Raw genomic sequence first — 20,094 nt, forward strand, 5'->3', positions numbered from 1 at the left:
AAAAAAAAAGAGAGAACCTCGAAATAGGTCCAAATATTTAGCTGAAGTGTGTGGTTTATTGGTAAACACGATTCACAATAACAATCGCCTACCATATTTTTTCAGTGTTGCCAGCTTAATGTTTGCAAGCTTCACAAAAATAAGTCATTGGTCTTAACGAACTATCAGCATCAACTCAGAACATCCTGTAGCATCAGTTAGAAATCTATGTGTAGACTTGCCTCTCCCCACGCATTAAGGGACGTAAGCACATAAAACTGAACTATAAATATATACTTCGTAGAAGAATTCAGATGTATGGTGGTCAGCACTATTTTAATTTATAATACATTTAACATAAAAGAGATAGTAGTTTGTATAATAAGTTCGCTGTAATGTATACAAATGTAGTAGCAACAAAATTGAGTCAACTGTTACTTCCACGTCGCATTCTGTTATCTTAGCAAAATAAAATAAACGTATCTTTTTCGAACCTTAAAGTGACTACTAAATGATAAGTAAAGTGTCTCAGCTTAAAGAAGTTGTTGTGCTGATTCCAACACAGGTCTGAGATTTTGTAAAATATCCATATTTCCAAACTTACGGAGAATTTACTATTTTGATAAATATTTTATTAACATTAATTAACATGATGCATTTTGGATCCAATTGTATGTATAAAATATTATCTTTTGTCCTCTAACAACAAAAGAATCTACTTTAGTTATGAAAAAATCGTTCAATTACATTTTGACACTGCATAACAGGTTCCTTTATCAGTATGTGTTACAATTCTACATATCAAACGTATTAATATATTGTGATTTTTTGTTGTTATAGACCTCCTACTCATACCAGCAAAATACGGAGTACCATGGATTTCTGACAGGAATCTGAAAGTACAGTTTCAGAATGACTGTATGATGTTCACGGGATCAGAGAGCAATCAGCAATATTGTATTGTTAAAAGAAAGTCTTGTAAATAACAACAGTGGGATTTTATTAATACCACGTTAGATCACGATCAGAGTATCTGCCGCATGCTGTTCCCATAGACTTTGCTTCAATACTCGGTAATCGATTATTTAATTATACTTCAACCAGCATTGCTGACATGTACTTGCTAAGAAACAAATATACTTTTTCTTTTTAAGCCATAAATCCTTCGACTGGTTTGATGCGGCTCGCCATGAATTCCTCTCCTCTTCATCTCAGAATAGCACTAGCAACCTGTATCGTCAATTATTTGAAGGGTTATTTCAATAATGGTACAAATCTATTTTTGTTCATTGTGAGATGCAGAGACCTAAAGTTAAATGAGCGCTGAAAAATCTGCAGTTGAGGTACCAGAAATATGGCTTCTCCCTAGAGATGAACCTTTCTTTCTGTTTGTTTGGATCATTAATTTCAGAAGCATTATAGGCAAAAAAGTGGAGGTAATGGACTTGTACCACTATTGAAATAAGCCCTTCATTTGTTGTATGTATTCCAGTCTCCGCCTTCCTCTACAGTTCTTACATTCTACATCTTCCTCTAGGAAAGTTGTCTCGTGATGTTGTAACACATCCCTTCTTCTTGTCAGTGTTTACTATATTTTCATTCCCTCGCCGATTCTCGAGATAACCTCCTTATCAGTCCATATAATTTTCAATATCCTTCTGTAGCACAATATCTCAGATGCTTTGATTCTCTTCTTTTCAGGTTTTCCCAGAGTCCTAACTTCACTACCTTACAATGCTGTGCTCCAAACGTACATTCTCAGAAAATACTTTCTCAAATTAATGATGTTTGATAGTGGTTGACTTCTCTTAGCCATGAACGCCCTATTTCGCAAGTGCTTGTCTGTTTTTAATGTCCGTTTTGCCCCGACTGTCATTGTAACTGCCTAGGTAACATAATTCCTTAACTTCATCTGCTTAGTGATCACTAACCTGGATGTTAAGATCCTCACTGCTCTCATTTATGGTACGTCTTGTAACTTTCGTTTTTCTTCGATTTACTCTCAGTCCACGTTCTGTACTTATTAGACCATTCCATTCAATCAATCCTGTAATTCCTCTTTACTTTCACTGAGGATAGCAATGTTATTAGCGGATCTTATCATTGATTTCCTTTCACCCTGAATTTTAATTTTGGTTTTGGACGTGCTTCCGTCAATTCATCTTCGATGTACTGATTGAAAAATAGTGGCAAAAGACTACATCCTTGTCTTTCACCCTTTTTAGTACGAGCACTTCGTTCTTGGTCCTCCTCTTTTGTAATTCCCTCTTGGCTTTTGGACGTATTGTATACTACACGTCATTCACTACAGCTTACCTCTATTTTTCTCAGAATCCCGAATATCTTGCACCAACGTTTTTTCCAGGTCGACAGATCCTATGAACGTGTCTTGATGTTTCTGTAGCGTTACTTTCATTTATCAGCCATAACTGCCTCTCTGGTGTCTTTACCTTGTCTACAGCCAAACTGATCGTCATATAACTAAGATCCTCGATTTTCTTTTCGATTCTTCTATATATTATTCTTGTCAGCAACTTGGATGCATGAGATATTAAACTGACCGTGTGATAACTCTCACACTTATTGGCTCTTGCGATCTTCGGAATTGTGTGGACGATGTTTTTCAGGAAGTCAGATGGTATATCGCTAGAACTCATACATTCTACACACCATTATTAATAATCATTTTGTTGCCAGTTCCCCCAACGATTTTAGAAATTCAGATGGAATGTTACCTACCCTTTGTACCTTATTCTAAGTCTTTCTAAGCTCATTTTAATTCTGATTCTAACACTGGATCCCCTACCTCTTCTAAATCGATCCCTGTTTCTACTGCTATAATGCCATCAAACAAGTATACCGCCCATGACTGAGGCCTTCCTTTGCATTCAAAAGTGGAATTACAATTTCACTCTTAATGTTGTCACCCTTGCTTTTACTTTAAACCGAAGACTGTTTGACTTTTCTCTGTTATGAGTCAGTCTCTTCGTGTTACAGATGCTCTATTCGTAGTAGCAAAATACAGAATAATGAAACTATCTGGTTTCATTATTCGAAATATGGATTTGGTACATGAATCTGTAAATAAAGAATTGTGTGGTATGTACGAAATCAGATATCAAACAGCAATGTTGTGTTGTTGTTAAAAATATTTATTGTGTAGATCAAAAATTTAATTTACAATATATCAGGTTACGTTAGGATCCAAGAATCTGGTGCATGGGGTTGATATCGACTTTGCTTCAGTAAGTGGTAATCGATAACTCGAATTATATCACAATCATCACTGTGGACATGTAGCCGCTTACTAACAATTACAGTACATAACCTAGTTTTTTTTGGTAGTGACAGTTAAAAGTCATGGCTGTTGTCGCAGTTGCCAGCATATTTTGCATCTGCCGCTCGTCGGATCGTTTGCAGCAAGTCCGTACCGTACCCTCTTCCGGGAATGTTCGGTACACTGAGACCTAGTACGATTACTGGTGCGACACGCGTTGGCAACTAGAGAGGACATTGAGTTGGTCTCGGCAGAGGAGTGCACTGAGAGAACGGTTGTGGCTCGTGAAGAAGTGACGGCTTTTTTTGTAGGTCGCTAACCGAATGCTCTTGGACAATGGGGCTTGAAGCTCTATGTCGCTATGACGAATTTAGTGTCAGACAGCACAAGAGTGGACAGTACATAATGTGACGGTCATTTGAGAAATGTTGGGAGCATTGTGTGTTCAGCAGCGGAAGTGAATAATAAAGTACTGTTTTCTTTTGGTGTGAACCGTGACCGATCGGGTTGCTCTACCATCTGTAATTTGGAGTTTACATTAACTCTCCTTTTGCGATATATACAGTGGCCCACAAGAGTGACTTAGGTAATGTGGCGATACTGTGTTGTATCTTCGGAGTGGACTGTTAGTATGTTATTTGAATTTACCTAATGCGTGCCACCCTTGAACGAACTGTGACATGAGCTTATAATTTGCCGGTATTGATTGTCTGTGAGAGAGTCGCTTATTTGACTTAAAAGAAAGCCCCCGAGGTAGTTGTAGCGTATCTACTGTCTATGTGATTTAATACTTGTTGGGTTAAGTGTGTTTCATTAATAACTCCTTAATATATGAGACATATAGCTGCACGCATATCAAGCTGCTTCCTGTCACACTTAAGACGATTTCTGTGTGATAGTAACATGAGCTCTTTTGCAGATTCGGTCTAATGTCAGTGAACTCTTAATAAGATTTCAAAGTGATGAAACGATTTGCAATTTACTTTAAACGTTCAGAAATGTGAAATTTCCCACATCAAAAACCGGAAAAACATAGTATTCTATGACAATAAAATCAGTGAATTATGGCTAGAATCGGCCAATTCATACAAATACTGGGGTATAACACTTTGTAGAGATATGAAATTGAAATAGGTTCGAGCATCTAGCAGACTTCAGTTTAATGGTAGAGTTCTGGGGAAATGCAGTCTACAAGGAAGCTTGCTTACGAATCACTTGTGCTACCCATTCTAGAATATTGCTCGAGTGTATGAGGCCCGAACAAGAGAGGACTAGCAAGGGATTTTGAACGTATACAGAGAATGGTGGCATTAATGGTCGCGGGTATATTTGACCAGTGGGAGAGTGTCACATAGATACTGAAGAAATTGAACTGGCAGGCTGTTGAAGATAGAAGTAAACCATCCCGACAACGTCTACTGACAAAGTTTCATAAACTGACTGTAAATCATGACTCTGGGAATATACTAAAACCCTCTACGCATCACTCACATAGGGATCATCATTGGAAGGTGACTATTATTACAGCAAGCACAGAGCCATTCATCATTTCCTCGCGCTCCATACGTGAGAGGAACGGGAAGAAACCCTAAAAACTGGTACAATGGAACGTACCCACTGTCATGTACTTCACTGCAGTTCGAATAGTATGGGTGTGGATGTAGACGGAATGGTAATCTGCCTTGTCTTGTTAGTGAATGGAGTATTTTGGGCCACGTCCCACACACTGTTTTGAATTTGTTCAAAAGGGTGAAAGATGTCGAAGTCGTGATCCACCTCCCTTCTGAAGATTCTGGTATGATTAAGATTTAGTACAGTTAATTTTAATAAAAGTTTTAAATTTTTCTTAAAAGAAATAAACGAGGCTAATAATTTTTAATAGTATCACTTTTGTGGTGATTTAGCGAAGAATTATAGTGCAATATGAGTGTGGGAAATCTAAATTAAGGTAATGCGGATTCCATATTGTGGCTCAATTCCACCAGTGTTGAAACAACACGGTGAGACTGAACTACAACATGGCTGATGTGATCTTGCCGGACAATGAAGGGTTTTCAGTACAGTCATTCGCCGTGTGTCTCGAGCCACAGTAAAATGTTCTTTCCGAAAATCTTCCTTTTTAATTTGAGCACAGGTAATCTCGGCTGTGAGTGCTACAGGTGAATATGCGACATTGTACTTGCGATCATTTATATTGCGAACCATCAACCTTGCGCAGATCCCCAATTGAGAGACATCATTATGAAGACCTTTATTTTGTATGGCTTGCTGGTGGCTAAGAAAATGTGTCAGCTAGTGACGGGGCAACTGATTTGTTTCAACATGCAACTGACAAGTCAACTGTTTTTTTTTTTTCTCGTTCAGTCGGTTTTTTGACAGACACAACTGAGCAGAAAGTAGTCTTTGTGGCCCGTCAGCTACAAAAACGTTTTTCATTCCGGGTTTGAGTGGGTCGACCTAATGTGAGGCAACCGACTGACGTGTTATACTGATTGTTTCACCCAGCTTCTGGGTTTGATTGATTTCAATCACACACTTTTTCACCATTTTCTTTTGTAGAAGAACCGTGACTGGCGTTGCCAACTTTTTTAGAGACAAATAACGTTTATTATTACAGAGCAATGAATAAAACGTAGATATTTAAAAATTATTTTCAATATCTAGTACGTATTTATTTTCATAAATACGAATTTTTTATACTCGTGACATTAAAAACGGATTTTTGGTTCGTTTTAAAACGTTAATAGCTGGCGCTAAATCACAAATTTATGTTTGAATAAATGAACGCTTACTTTTTATTCAAATTTGTAGAAGCTTTGTCTCTATCTTCCCGCTGGTTTGCACCCATCATCGATAACTCTTTCGATAAATGTTGAGGTGACGCAAAAAGAATTCGTGTGACAAGCCTTTGATTTTTATACATAAAATGTAACCTGTTGCTGGTACAATTTTAGCATGAAATATTTGTCTTCATTCGTGGATTTTTATTGAATTATTTTCACATAATTTCAGAGTATTAAGCGTCCTTGCAGATGTTGTATATCACGCTGAATTTACCTTGAGGATTACTTTCGTCCTGTCAAATGATTGCTTCCACTCCCATCCCACTGGGCGTTTCGATGTTTTGATTCAAAGATCACTATTAAGTAAGTGCCTATTCATACATAAGGACGAAAACTGAACTGAAAGCTACTTCTCAGTCTTCAATAAAAAGCAAATATCGGAAAGACAAGAATGGTGACGACAGGTGACAACTGAGTGAAGTCCTCTATAATGATTCAACAATGCCAAAGCGAATCAAGTGTTCCTCACAGAAGTGAAAGCGCCGGAGATCAGGTGACTCCAATTGTCACCCACAGCTATTTAGCGAACTTTCAAAATGTTTACAGCCATGGCTAGATACGTGAAACTGAAGTGCCAAAATGTTAATTTGAACATTACTTCTGTATTCCGTGCTTCTTTCCAGATGCTGTGAAATGGAAACAGGTTTGCATGCAAAGGAATCCGAAGTTAGTGAGGTAATTTTCCTTGCATTATATTCACCCCTCCCCCACACACACACACAAATAAGCAGTAAAAGAATATTTAAAAGCTAGATTTAAATCAGATTTAATTATCGGACATCAACAGACCTGTGAGGTAACAGCAGAGTGTGTCATGATTTTTTTTAAAACTTGTACATGCTGTTGACCATCCCTTATGTGAGATGGAATGTAACCAGTGCCAAAATTTGGAAATACCCCTCTCTTCCCAAGGTACCTCTAAAGCAGGGGTGGTCAAGATGTCGGCTCGCGTGCCAAGCCTAAGTGCCGAAGTGTTCATCGTCGCGTCACGTTTCCCCCACCGCCCAATGCCACAGTGTCTGAGCTCGAGGAGAGGGAAGAGGGCAAAACAGTGAACACGCTGCATTTAAATGGAAATGGAGTCGCATTGGAAACGACTTGATTGAATGTTTCACGTCTCAAAAACATAGATCACAAACAACTTTTCAGTATTATTAATATTATTATTTGGATGAGGTAAAGACATAGTATAGTTTATATGTGGTACAGACGACATATGGACAGGTACAGACAACTTCACAGTTTTTCATACTCATGATTTATTTTCTTTCATAACCGAAAAAAGGTCTTTCACACGAATATGTGGCTCGAGATACTGTAGCATCTTTAGAATTTGGTTATGGAGACTTGGAAAGTCTGTCTGAGGAGAACAGTGTAGACGACCTGGGCAGTTTTGACTTAAAAAGATTTGTCATGAAAGTTGGAATTACCTCGCGGGTCAATCAAGCACATCGGCGCATGCGCAGAAGCGCTTTCAACTGAAACGGCAAACGGTCTCGAAAAGAGCTCGAAAACAGATGTAAAGACTGACAGTGTCTTCAAAACCTTTATAAAACTATCCTAGTAATTTTTACAAGGGCACAATGAATTAGGCAAACCTTGCACTTTCTCTAACGTCAGTGATTTTACGGAGCTGGACTGTGTGTGAGAACCCTTCTAAAACACGATTTTCGTTTTAAACGCATCTTCGTCAAATCAGAAAGAAGTTACACTGCACCATCTTACGGTAGGCAGTGAGCAGTTAAGTCCACTTAAAAATGAGAAGTCTGCAATCCATTCCAGTCTTTCTTGTTTTAGTTAATACACTCCTCTTACCCTCATAAAGGCAACAATAGGGAGGTTTACATAGATAAATCGGTCTAGGTATACCCCTTGATTTAACCAACGTATTTTGCAGTAATATATGAAGCCTATGCAGTTTTCGTTTATTTCTGTTGCAAACTGTTGCGACTGACAGTTGAATAATGGCAGCGACTTCATAAATTTTACCATTCGCAACGTTAATTTCTTCAAGCTCTCCATGCCTGCAAATTATCACTAAGCGCTTCTTGATTTTCACAATTTCGATCGTTTAACTTTTTGCTCTTTCACTGTCATCTAAATATTTAAATTCTTTCCGCAAGGTGTTCTAATGTCGTTTCACATCAAGTAAGCAGTACACGTCCCTTACGGGAATAGGAAATTCTCATCCCTCTCTTATTTCATTCCCATTCATTTTAAAGGGTTGTGACGATAGATTACCAGACTGCGTCTTTCTGTGCAAATTGCCGCTGGACCTGTAAACGTTCCTCATACCAAGAAAAAACGGCGATGGGCAAACAGTCGTGATTAAACGTTTCTGCCGAACTCAGGGAGTTTTGAGCACCGAAAAATGCCGCCCCGCAGTGCTAAATGAAATGTCGTGATGTTATATGTGCTTCCGAGACGGACCGAGCAAAGCCGTGCGCAAGGATGTGGTTTGACTCGCACGCAGCCCCCATACGCCACACGCGTGATGTTTGTCACGCCGTTGCCGGCCCTGCTCTAAGAGAACTTTACGACCAACTTTGTAGCCCCAAAACACAGCAGGTATTTGTTATCTGTTAATTTTATCCGGAAGAACTTACGCACAACAATGTATTAATCAGTTTTAAATGATGAATAGAAGAATTAGTGTGTTCCGTACATAATTAAATAAATATGTATCATGCTTATTTTATGTATGACACATCCTTTCAGATCCCTTCACGTTCCCCTGGGGTTAGGGATACCCTCTGCGTGTATATTTATCCCAGTTGTAATCCACTGTTTTCATTCCAATATTGGAAGTACTACGACTTGTTTCATTCCAAATGAATGGACACCTAAGGCGGCTAAAATACTGAAGGGTTGTTTCAGCTAAAACAGCGAACGCGTGGTTTAGGTGACAGGAAAATCGTACAGGCTAATTTAACACGAGAGGAAAGAATTATTAATTCAGTCAATATGCACAACTACAACGGACTGCGGCGGACGTTTTCATTTGATTGCCCCCACAGACTGGTTTCACTCGAAAGAAATGAATGAATAGACCAACCGATACGTAAAACTAAAACCGAATTAGTCGATTGTTTTCAAACAACTGACTGAATCCATTGTTCTCAGTCGGTTGTTCCTGTCACTGTAAACATAGTTACCGCTGCTACGCCAGCAAAAACCATGGGAACGTTATGACAAAGCCCAAAATTGAGGAGGTAAAGTGGGGCAACTGAAGTAGTTATTACCGCAGTTCCCATAGAGGTATGTAGGTATGCTATCAGGTAACTGCCTGGCATACAGCTGCAAATTGGAACGTCCAGTAGTGGCAATTTAATAACGGTGTGAAGAGCAGCGGCGGCACGTCTGTTAGACGGTTGGCCCCTCAGCCGGGACGTGATCCGGCCGCCAAAGCACCCGCCACGCTACGTCCACCTGCGGTGCCGCCGCTTTGCGCTGCGGATACGCTCTGGGAACGTCGGGCTAAGGAAATTGCCCGCGTTGTCACAAAGCTCCTCAATTTTCCTAGTTTAGAACGTTTCATAATATTACTAGGTAAAAGACGCTCTCTTTCCTTTTTTCCGTTCTTCGTCTTTTTACAAGACTCTTGCCACTTAACGTCATACCTTTACATTATACCAAATATATCATACCTTTATGTTTTAGTGTTTATGAAACAGATCTGACGATGATCATTAAAGACCGAAACCTGTGATCTGTTAAACGAAAAAGATTGTGACAATAGGCGTAAATTAAAGGAACTTATTTGTTAATCTGTCTCATAGATCTGGGGTTCTCAAACTTCTTCCGTCTCACCTCTCATCTGTTACCTTATTTTACTTCCCTCTCTCCACACTTCTCATACTTGGAACAAAAATGGTCCGTGTTTTCTAGTTATTTCTATCTAATATTGAAACTATCGATTGCAACAACAATAAATATAATCAAAACACGAAGGAATTAAAGATATTAACTGCCAGTGGGGATTGATTTATATTAACTGAACAAGTTGAAAATTTGTGCAGGACTGACCTTCGAAACTGTATCTCCTGTTTACGAGGCACATACGCTGACCACTACGTCATCCGGTCACAGCGATAATCGCAATCGCAAAGGCTATCGTAGCGTGCCTCCCTTAAGACTCAAATTCTCATCTTTTACCATATACAACACTCTGTAGATGTAGAGCCCCTATCCTTAGTCTCATTACTCGTAGTTCCTCGCCGATTCTCCTTAGAATTCGAGCTTAGTATACATCTGAACTGAAGGAATCACTAGCTGTCCTAGCCTTAAATATATATGCGGTGTCTGTTCTTTTGGACATGTCCGAAAGAACGGACACCACACATACAGAACGTTTGAAAATTGCTGTTACAGACTTCTAGGACTTGCAGACGGGAGTAAGTACATAATATTTTGAATAGCAGACCATGTCTGGAAAAGTATCGTTTACGTTCTACGAGGGTTTCAGTGAACACGTTTTACTCATCTACTTCTGCTTGAGGAATTGAATTAGGCGTGACGCAGTACAATTATTATGTAACGGATGGAAAGGAAACATATCGAAACAACCATTTATCACTTAAGCATATTTGTTTGTATTTACACTAAAGCATTACACGTTTTCATTATTCCAAAGCAAAAAACAACACAGATAAATGTACGCACAGAAAAGTACTGATGCAGCAAGACAGACGTTAATTGACATCAGGTGACGGAGTACACGTCATCCTATCGGCTCTACCGTATACGAGCTTTGTAATGTCGTCAGTTGTACGATCACACCGCCGCCTGAGAGATCAATCCGCCGGATGCGATTCTCTCGATAAACGGAACAAAAGAACGGCTGTGTCAGCTAGAGCGTACACAGCCAGTCGCTGTACTTACGCCCGCCGCGAGGCGCCGCTAGGCCACTTCATGTGCAGCAGGAGAGCAGTGCGGTTGTATCAGTCTACAGTTCTTAACCGCGCTCAGTGGTCAGCCAGCGCCGATGTTAGTCATGGTCTGCAGCTCAGTCACTGCTGCCATCGTCTCTGTAGCTCCGTTCCAAGTTAGTCTTCAAATTCACCGGATTAGACACTCAAGATTACGAGAGATTAATTCGTCACTGCAAGATTTGTGACTTGTAAGTTATGTCATTCTACAGTTGCTTAGTCTAGTCGCGTCTTCTATAATTGTCAACCAACTGATCATGGACTACAGCAAAGTTAAGTAATAAATACTTTCTAATTTTGTACTCCTGCTAATTAATTGTGTTTTCGTGTTGTAGCTACCAAACAGTCTTGGCATAGTAGAACCCACGTTTCCACCTGCTTGGCTACCTCATATTTGATGGACTCGATTATGGTGGAAGGTCGAGAGCCATCAAGGCCAAGCAGCCTGAAACATTTCTCGTTCCCTCAGACAAGTGTACACGTTACACATCTGAACTGAAACCGTCGTAGTACAGAAATTGTACGTTTCCAGACATGGGCCCCTGTTCAAAATATTATGTACTCAGTCTCCTCTTCAATCCCTAGAACGTTGTAAGAGGGTATCAGAACATACTTCATAAGTAATAATAATAATATGACTACGAAGGCTTTCCCGGCGTAATAATTGATAATATTCTTCTCAGGTATGCAGCCGGATTATAACGTCTTCATGACACAATATTTCCGCGGTCCAACTGGCCGCCATCTTCAGCTGAGAGTGCTGGTGCACGATCTCGCCAGAACTGACTTCCCAGCGCAAGCGGCGGCCCCTATATAGGCCTCAGAAGACCCAAAACGCGTGCGCGAGAAGGTGCCGTAACCGCCCTCTAGCACTTTTATTTTTTAATTTTTGACAGCGATATCTCGATTTCGCCTCTTTCCATCAGTGGCGGCGGTGTATGTCTACTGCGCTAGAGGGTGGTTACGGCACCTTCTCGCGCACGCGTTGTGGGTCTTCTGCGGCCTATATAGGGGCCGCCACTTGCGCTGGAAAGTCAGTTCTGGCGAGATCGTACACCAGCACTCTCACCTGAAGATGGCGGCCAGTTGGACCGCGGAAATATTCTGTCATGAAGACGTTATGATCCGGCTGCATACCCGAGAAGAATATTATCAATAATAATAATAGTTATTATTATAAACTAGAGAGTGTACTTCAAGCATATCAGAGTTAAACATGAGTCACAATTACCATGAATTTGTATTATTAAAAAACAATGAAAGATAAGAATTGGTTCAAATGGCTCTGAGCACTATGGGACTTAATATCTTAGGTCATCAGTCCCCTAGAACTTAGAACTACTTAAACCTAACTAACCTAAGGACATCACACAACACCCAGCCATGACGAGGCAGAAAAAATCCCTGGCCCCGCCGGGAATCGAACCCAGGAAACCGGGCGTGGGAAGCGAAAACGCTACCGTAAGACCACGAGATGCGGGGGATAAGAATTACAACTTGTTTATAAATAACGAACGTCTTAAGTACAGTTATTTTAACAGAGCAGATTTATGTATTTCACTACGTGTTTTTTACTAGTTAGCTCATAAAGTATTATAGTCAGTTATTCAAACTTTCACTGTAACTATCTATATTGCTTTTAATTTACTTAGGATGTTTTAATATTTGAAAGGCAACGTTGTACAAATGACGATAGAATAATATACAAAATTTAAATACCCATTTAGAATATATTATATTCAAACTGATCACCCAGAAAGAAAAAATAAGCAGGAGTTAAACCGTACATGACTCATAATTCGGAAGTTTTCTGACATTTGCAAGCTTAGTGTGATGTGTGTGCCTGAATTTGTGAAGAACGCAGATCCAGTCTTGGTTGGATCTTTGAAGCCGCAGCTCACAGGTCCCCTGGTTGGATCTTTGAAACAGTGATTCTCAGACCCGCTTTCCGGTGCATTCGATATCGATGTTTCCTCAAGACTGATACCATTACGGAGCATCTTGACTCACAGAAGTAATTTGATGCGAAGGGTAATAAGACGACGACCGCCCTTCTTACTGAATTTAGACATTCATTCCGAGTCCGCACCTGAAAATTTTCAACGGGCTTCCATTTAAACTCATTTTGAAGTATTATCTAACTTGCAAGTTCTATAAGCTTCTCCTTTTCTGGCGTTGCAAATGGTCTGTTATTACCATATCGAGCGAATTGTTTACCAATTCATACTCAAATGAAGGTTATGGGAACTTACCCACGAACTTTCACTAAAGGATTCTATATGTTCTGCGTCAATTTAACTAATTTTACCTACATATAACTCATTTACCTTAATGAAATCTGGTGTGGTTAGCAGGAGAGCCAACACCGTGTCACTAAAGGAGGCCGAAATGCACGCGTTTTAGCTCACGCACGCTGGCGTGAGGTCTGGAACATGAGAAGGGAATTAGAATTGAGAAAAACGGACGTAGCTGGTGGAATACTCAACTTTAATCCATTAATGATGCACGTCGCTCGTGACAGTACATGATTCACAATATTAATGGTAATGATAATGGCGCCTTGCTAGGTCGTAGCAAATAACGTAGCTGAAGGATCGCTAGCAAAATCGGCTGTACAACTGGGCGAGTGCTAGGAAGTCCGTCTAGTCCTGCCGTGTGGCGGCGCTCGTTCTGGCATTACGGATAGTGGCCACACTCGGGTCCGACCTGTACTACCGGACCGCGGCCGATTTAAAGGCTACCACCTAGCAAGTGTGGTGTCTGGCAGTGACACCACAAAATCATTGCAGTCCTAAAGTATAGACTGTACGCCGACCAGCTCAGCGCCCTTGAAACGGTATCAAGACGGTGCTGACTCGGGCTACAGTGGGAAAAGTGGGTACCGCCACACCTACATAAGGATACTTCAGCGCCCCTGTCAACGCTAACGAGCTGTGCTCATCGCTGGTAGGGCCCAGTTCGGTAGCTGACTTTATTTTAAATCTGATTAACGATGACTACTTCCACTGAACATGCACCAGTGTTCAACTTCCATCCTGGCTGAAATCGGTTGAACAGAACAACGGCCAGGATTAACAATCTATTCTTGTAGTCAGTGTGGCAAGGAAGTGGCAGTCATATTGTCAAGGAGCTTATTGTCATACGTGCTTTTTTGAATGTCTGGTAAGTAGCTAATAATTGATCGGTGACAGGCGCTCACAGGCTGTTGCCTGGTTGGTTGGTTGATGTGGTGAAAGGTCATCGGTACCATCGGACTAGAGGACAATGGAGAAGGAAATCGGCCATGCCCTTTCAGAGGAACCATCCCGAAAACTGCCTGAAGAGCTTTAGGAAAAACACGGAAAACCGAATTGTGGATGGACGGACGCGGGCCTGAACCGTCGTCCTCCCAAATGTGAGTCAGGGGCTCTCTGAGAATTCCTACTGTCAGAATCTGCTGGTCAGTTCCTGTGAAATAAAACAATAAATTAACGAGCGGCAAGCTTCAAAGCTTAGCTCGTGGAAGTGAGACTCTCAAGATAGCTATATTTGTTCACTGCTAGTCTTTTTCTTACATAGTGTGATGTGAAAGCTAGCGACTTTCCCCCCAATCCAACCTGCCTCCCTCCCACCTCACTCCTCTATTATCCTCTGCCCCCCTCTTTCCCCCGCCCCGTAGGCGGGAGCGCCACCTACTTTGAGGAAGGCTATCAGAGACTTTCAGCTTTCCAAACAGTGGTGACGTTTGCAAAATTAGAAGATTTAATTTGATCGCTGAACGTCACTGCGTATATTACGAAACGAGACGTCACACTTCTGCGGCGATTTACCCGCATCGCCAAGGGGATGCGCAAGCTGCGGCAGTGAAGTACGCGGCTGATTGTAGCCGTATGGCAGCGCTGATAGAACACGGGCCTAGGAATTAGATAAACAGGGGTTTCCTTGCATGACGAGATTGCATGTGGTTCGTCAGCAGCGCCTGTAGGAAGACTATGGTTCGACGGACACAACTTGATGTCGACGGCCTGATTTCTAGGACATGGGATTTCTACACTGTCTAGATGTCTTATATGATCGTTATCCTTCAAAAAAAAAAAAAAAAAAGGCCGATTAATCGTGAATTCTGTTGGATAATCGAAATATTTTTCCATTTAATGCTTAAGATTACCAGATAGTGTGTCTGTCTGGAGCGTAGCTAACGTCAAGCCAGCCGAAGGGCAGTGGCTGTATTTCAATCTAATGTTATTGTGGCGTTTGTGCAGAGAATGCTTGTACAGTTTCTCCGAGTAGGTACAGCTGAGTCGCTCCGATTGCCACTTTAATATTCCATATCGGTGACTACAGAACGGTGTCCTCCTGTGTATCCAGTGACATTTAAATTGATGTATTAAAACTGAGACTGGAGGAGCATTATTTAAGCATCCGTCACTTATCACGCTAGTGTTACAATTTAATCTTCATCATTTATTACAATTTGTGATCTCAGTTATTTGTTCCGCTACTACAGAGTTATTCTATTTAATTGAATTATAGTCTTCTGGTAAATATTATGTTTATATATACATATATTGAAACCCAGTCAGGGGAAGGAAAGGTTGGCATACGATTGTGGACGGGCCGTAATCAGTTACTATTGGTTGCCTTATCCAGTTACTCGCAGTTCTTTTAAAAACAGTACTTCGAGACTCAACAACAAATAAAAAAACCACAAGTTATTAATGAAGGAATAAACAACTGTGTACATAATAGTGTTTTCAGTGCGTTACAATTTAGCAAATCACCATAAAAAGAGATACAGATAATGTTTAAAAATCAAGCCAATGTGATCAGGGCTGAGGGCAATAAATTAAGAATGTTTAAGAACTCTCTGCAATTACAAGTTACAGGTACTGGAATATTAAAAAGTAAGTGGCCGCAAACACATCAGGAGATATCAGACGTGAGGAATGGCAGTAAATAAAGTTTTACGGCTTACTGCTGAAACACAAAAATCGAATTACTATTTTCAAAGAAAATTACCACATGCATGGCTGAAGCCCTTACACACCAGGAATGTCAATTATATAAAACATTTAGAAACCTACTGTAAAACAGCAAATACAAGCAAAGGTTAATTAAAAGAAACAAGCAACAGACCACCAAATAGGTAAAATAAGATGATGGTAGCCTTGTAACAAAACCCTTACACTGCTAGATTTATTCCAGAAGGCGACCGTAACTACACTCCTGGAAATTGAAATAAGAACACCGTGAATTCATTGTCCCAGGAAGGGGAAACTTTATTGACTCATTCCTGGGGTCAGATACATCACATGATCACACTGACGGAACCACAGGCACATAGACACAGGCAACAGAGCATGCACAATGTCGGCACTAGTACAGTGTATATCCATCTTTCGCAGCAATGCAGGCTGCTATTCTCCCATGGAGACGATCGTAGAGATGCTGGATGTAGTCCTGTGGAACGGCTTGCCATGCCATTTCCACCTGGCGCCTCAGTTGGACCAGCGTTCGTGCTGGACGTGCAGACTGCGTGAGACGACGCTTCATCCAGTCCCAAACATGCTCAATGGGGGACAGATCCGGAGATCTTGCTGGCCAGGGTAGTTGACTTACACCTTCTAGAGCACGTTGGGTGGCACGGGATACATGCGGACGTGCATTGTCCTGTTGGAACAGCAAGTTCCCTTGCCGGTCTAGGAATGGTAGAACGATGGGTTCGATGACGGTTTGGATGTACCGTGCACTATTCAGTGTCCCCTCGACGATCACCAGAGGTGTACGGCCAGTGTAGGAGATTCCTCCCCACACCATGATGCCGGGTGTTGGCCCTGTGTGCCTCGGTCGTATGCAGTCCTGATTGTGGCGCTCACCTTCACGGCGCCAAACACGCATCCGACCATCATTGGCACCAAGGCAGAAGCGACTCTCGTCGCTGAAGACGACACGTCTCCATTCGTGCCTCCATTCACGCCTGTCGCGACACCACTGGAGGCGGGCTGCACGATGTTGGGGCGTGAGCGGAAGACGGCCTAACGGTGTGCGGGACCGTAGCCCAGCTTCATGGAGACGGTTGCGAATGGTCCTCGCCGATACCCCAGGAGCAACAGTGTCCCTAATTTGCTGGGAAGTGGCGGTGCGGTCCCCTACGGCACTGCGTAGGATCCTACGGTCTTGGCGCGCATCCGTGCGTCGCTGCGGTCCGGTCCCAGGTCGACGGGCACGTGGCACCTTCCGCCGACCACTGGCGACAACATCGATGTACTGTGGAGACCTCACGCCCCACGTGTTGAGCAATTCGGCGGTACGTCCACCCGGCCTCCCGCTTGCCCACTATACGCCCTCGCTCAAAGTCCGTCAACTGCACATACGGTTCACGTCCACGCTGTCGCGGCATGCTACTAGTGTTAAAGACTGCGATGGAGCTCCGTATGCCACGGCAAACTGGCTGACACTGACGGCGGCGGTGCACAAACGCTGCGCAGCTAGCGCCATTCGGCGGCCAACACCGCGGTTCCTGGTGTGTCCGTTGTGCCGTGCGTGTGATCATTGCTTGTACAGTCCTCTCGCAGTGTCCGGAGCAAGTATGGTGGGTCTGAGACACCAGTGTCAATGTGTTCTTTTTTCCATTTCCAGGAGTGTATTAACTAGACATACATAACCTTTAATGTAGGTATTAAAAGGTATGGTAATAAATAATAAAATAATAAAACACAAGGACCAGCCACAGACGATGCTTCAGGAATTGGCCTCTGAGAAGCTCCGCCAAGAAACACCTTCGCGAGAGATGATATAGGCAGCAAAGTCTAGCATTCAATTCACAAGATGGTAATCAGACTAGTTTCAGTGTAACGAATGACTAACGATAATCTTGATGAAGCTGTCTGATGTTCAATGTACCCAATGCAAGAATGGAGCCACACGCCAAAGCCGGAACCAGCAGACTGCACCAAGTCCACAAATACTGTGCTTAGAGCGCCCAGAACGAGGAAGGAATCACTGCCACCAAAGTGGGAGAACCACAAACGGCCTACAATCAAGAAAGCTGTCAAAACTGCACGCCTTACCGGATAGCAGCGGCAAGACGAGGAAACGCACACTACCGTTACATGGACTGCACGTTGAACATACCAAACTGTAACAAGCTCAACGCAGTAAAGAGTAATAATAAGTCGAAGAAAGCTAATCATATCCGCTTTCCCCAAGCACTCCACTCGCAGGTGGCGACTCTACGAACAGAAACACGAACCCATGTCATTGGAGAATCGCAAGATGTCACGATGATGGAAGTTCCTCAACTTGAATTGAAATGCACTCATCTTAAAGCCTGCAGGATCTGGTTTACGACGAGGTCGTACAAAATGGTGACCTCAGGCTTTCCATCCAGCAGTCCATGCGCGCCGCTAGCGGTCCCGGCGTGTTCGAGCACTGTACGGACCTGGCTCCTCGTGAGTCCTCAACCGATCTGGCCCACTAACACGACCCGGAAAGACAACGACGTTGCCCCAAAGATAGGGAATCAGTTACCACGTATCAATAACCGCCACTGCTGCCACTAGTGGGTAGGCAACTCTTCTGAAACCGAGTGTCGTCAGTTAACACGAGATGAAGATAAACAAGCGCCACCATGACATCTAAATGATACCATCTGGCCTGCAACAGAGAGAGGAAACCTACAAACAGCACCGACGCGAGCCCCATCATGGCTCAACCTTCCCCTCTAAAGGTCAGGCCCGGGGGTGTGTTAGGAGACACAACTAGCAGCCTAACCAAACTTAATTCGATTAAGGTGGACCCGGTACTGCCTACCGGTACGGTTGTCCTTAACCAGAAGGTTGAGTGGGCCTAAAATCCGCATAATCGTACACGGACTCAGAAAACGGGGGGTAAACTTACCAAGGTTGCTAACACGCACCTCCCTCTTGGGAAAATTACAGATATACACCTCATCTGGCTTACATCTGAAGGCGGTTATAACGGTCTGTTGTGGGCTCTGAGAAAATTGCGCCTAGCAGGATTCCAGTTTTCTTTGACGACGTGAGGGGTGATTTTCGCAGGAATTAGATTTTTAATCCCCCATAAGTTAGAAATTGGGGAATTACCGGGATAAGCAAACATCAAGGAAACCGGAGTAACCGTAAAAGCCTCTGGCTGGTGGTATTGAAGGCAAAGCTAAGCCAAGCCAGACTAGAATCCCACTTATTGGGAGACATCTGATGGAAGATAATCAGTGTAGATTTAAGGTTACGACTGACCCTTTCTGCAAAGGACTCCTGCGGGTAATACAGAGTAGTAGTTACATGCTTAGCCCTGCTTTGGAAACAGAAGGCCTTGAAGGGAGACGAAGGAGAGGCCGGTGCAGTATCACTAACGATTTGCTTAGGAGGTCCAAATATGTTAGTTACATGCCAAATGGTGGTAGCAGCAGTCACATTAAGACTCAGAAGAAGCCATGTGAACCTCGAAAACGCAGCAATAGAAACTAATACATACCTTTGGCCTCTTTTGTGCTAGGTAAGGGCCCCACATAATCGATATAGAGTTTGTCCACGGGGCCAGATTCACGCACAGATCTAAGGAACCCCTGTTGAAAAGCGTTATTCGGTTTGGCCACACGACGCAACTGACACTGAGAAGCCATCTCTCTAACGTCTCGGTCAATAGACGGCCACGTCAGATGCTACTTAATCTTCTGCAAGGTCTTACAGGTTCCTAAATGACCGCCAAAGACGAGTTGTGAAAATAATGGAAAACGCGGCTTACTAGGGTGCCTGGCCGACAGATTTAATCTCCTAGGTATGTCCCATCCTTTTACAAATAATCCGTTTCCTACTAATGTTTTCATCCAAAAGCTCCCCCGCCAAAACCTGTTTCTTAACGGATCCACAAATGGGGTCCTGATCCTGACGGTGACAATGTCGCTAAACAAATGAGGAATACCGCCTAACGTGACACAACTAAGATTGCCTCCCAAAATTTCTTTAGCCCCCTCACTAGATGGTTATTCAGTAAACATACGGCAGAAGTGGTCCTCCAGGACATTCTCAGTGCCTCTAATGTGCTTAACCTCGAATTGAAACGTCGA

This window comes from Schistocerca gregaria, chromosome 4 (genome assembly GCF_023897955.1).
Source record: "Schistocerca gregaria isolate iqSchGreg1 chromosome 4, iqSchGreg1.2, whole genome shotgun sequence".
Taxonomy (NCBI): domain Eukaryota; kingdom Metazoa; phylum Arthropoda; class Insecta; order Orthoptera; family Acrididae; genus Schistocerca; species Schistocerca gregaria.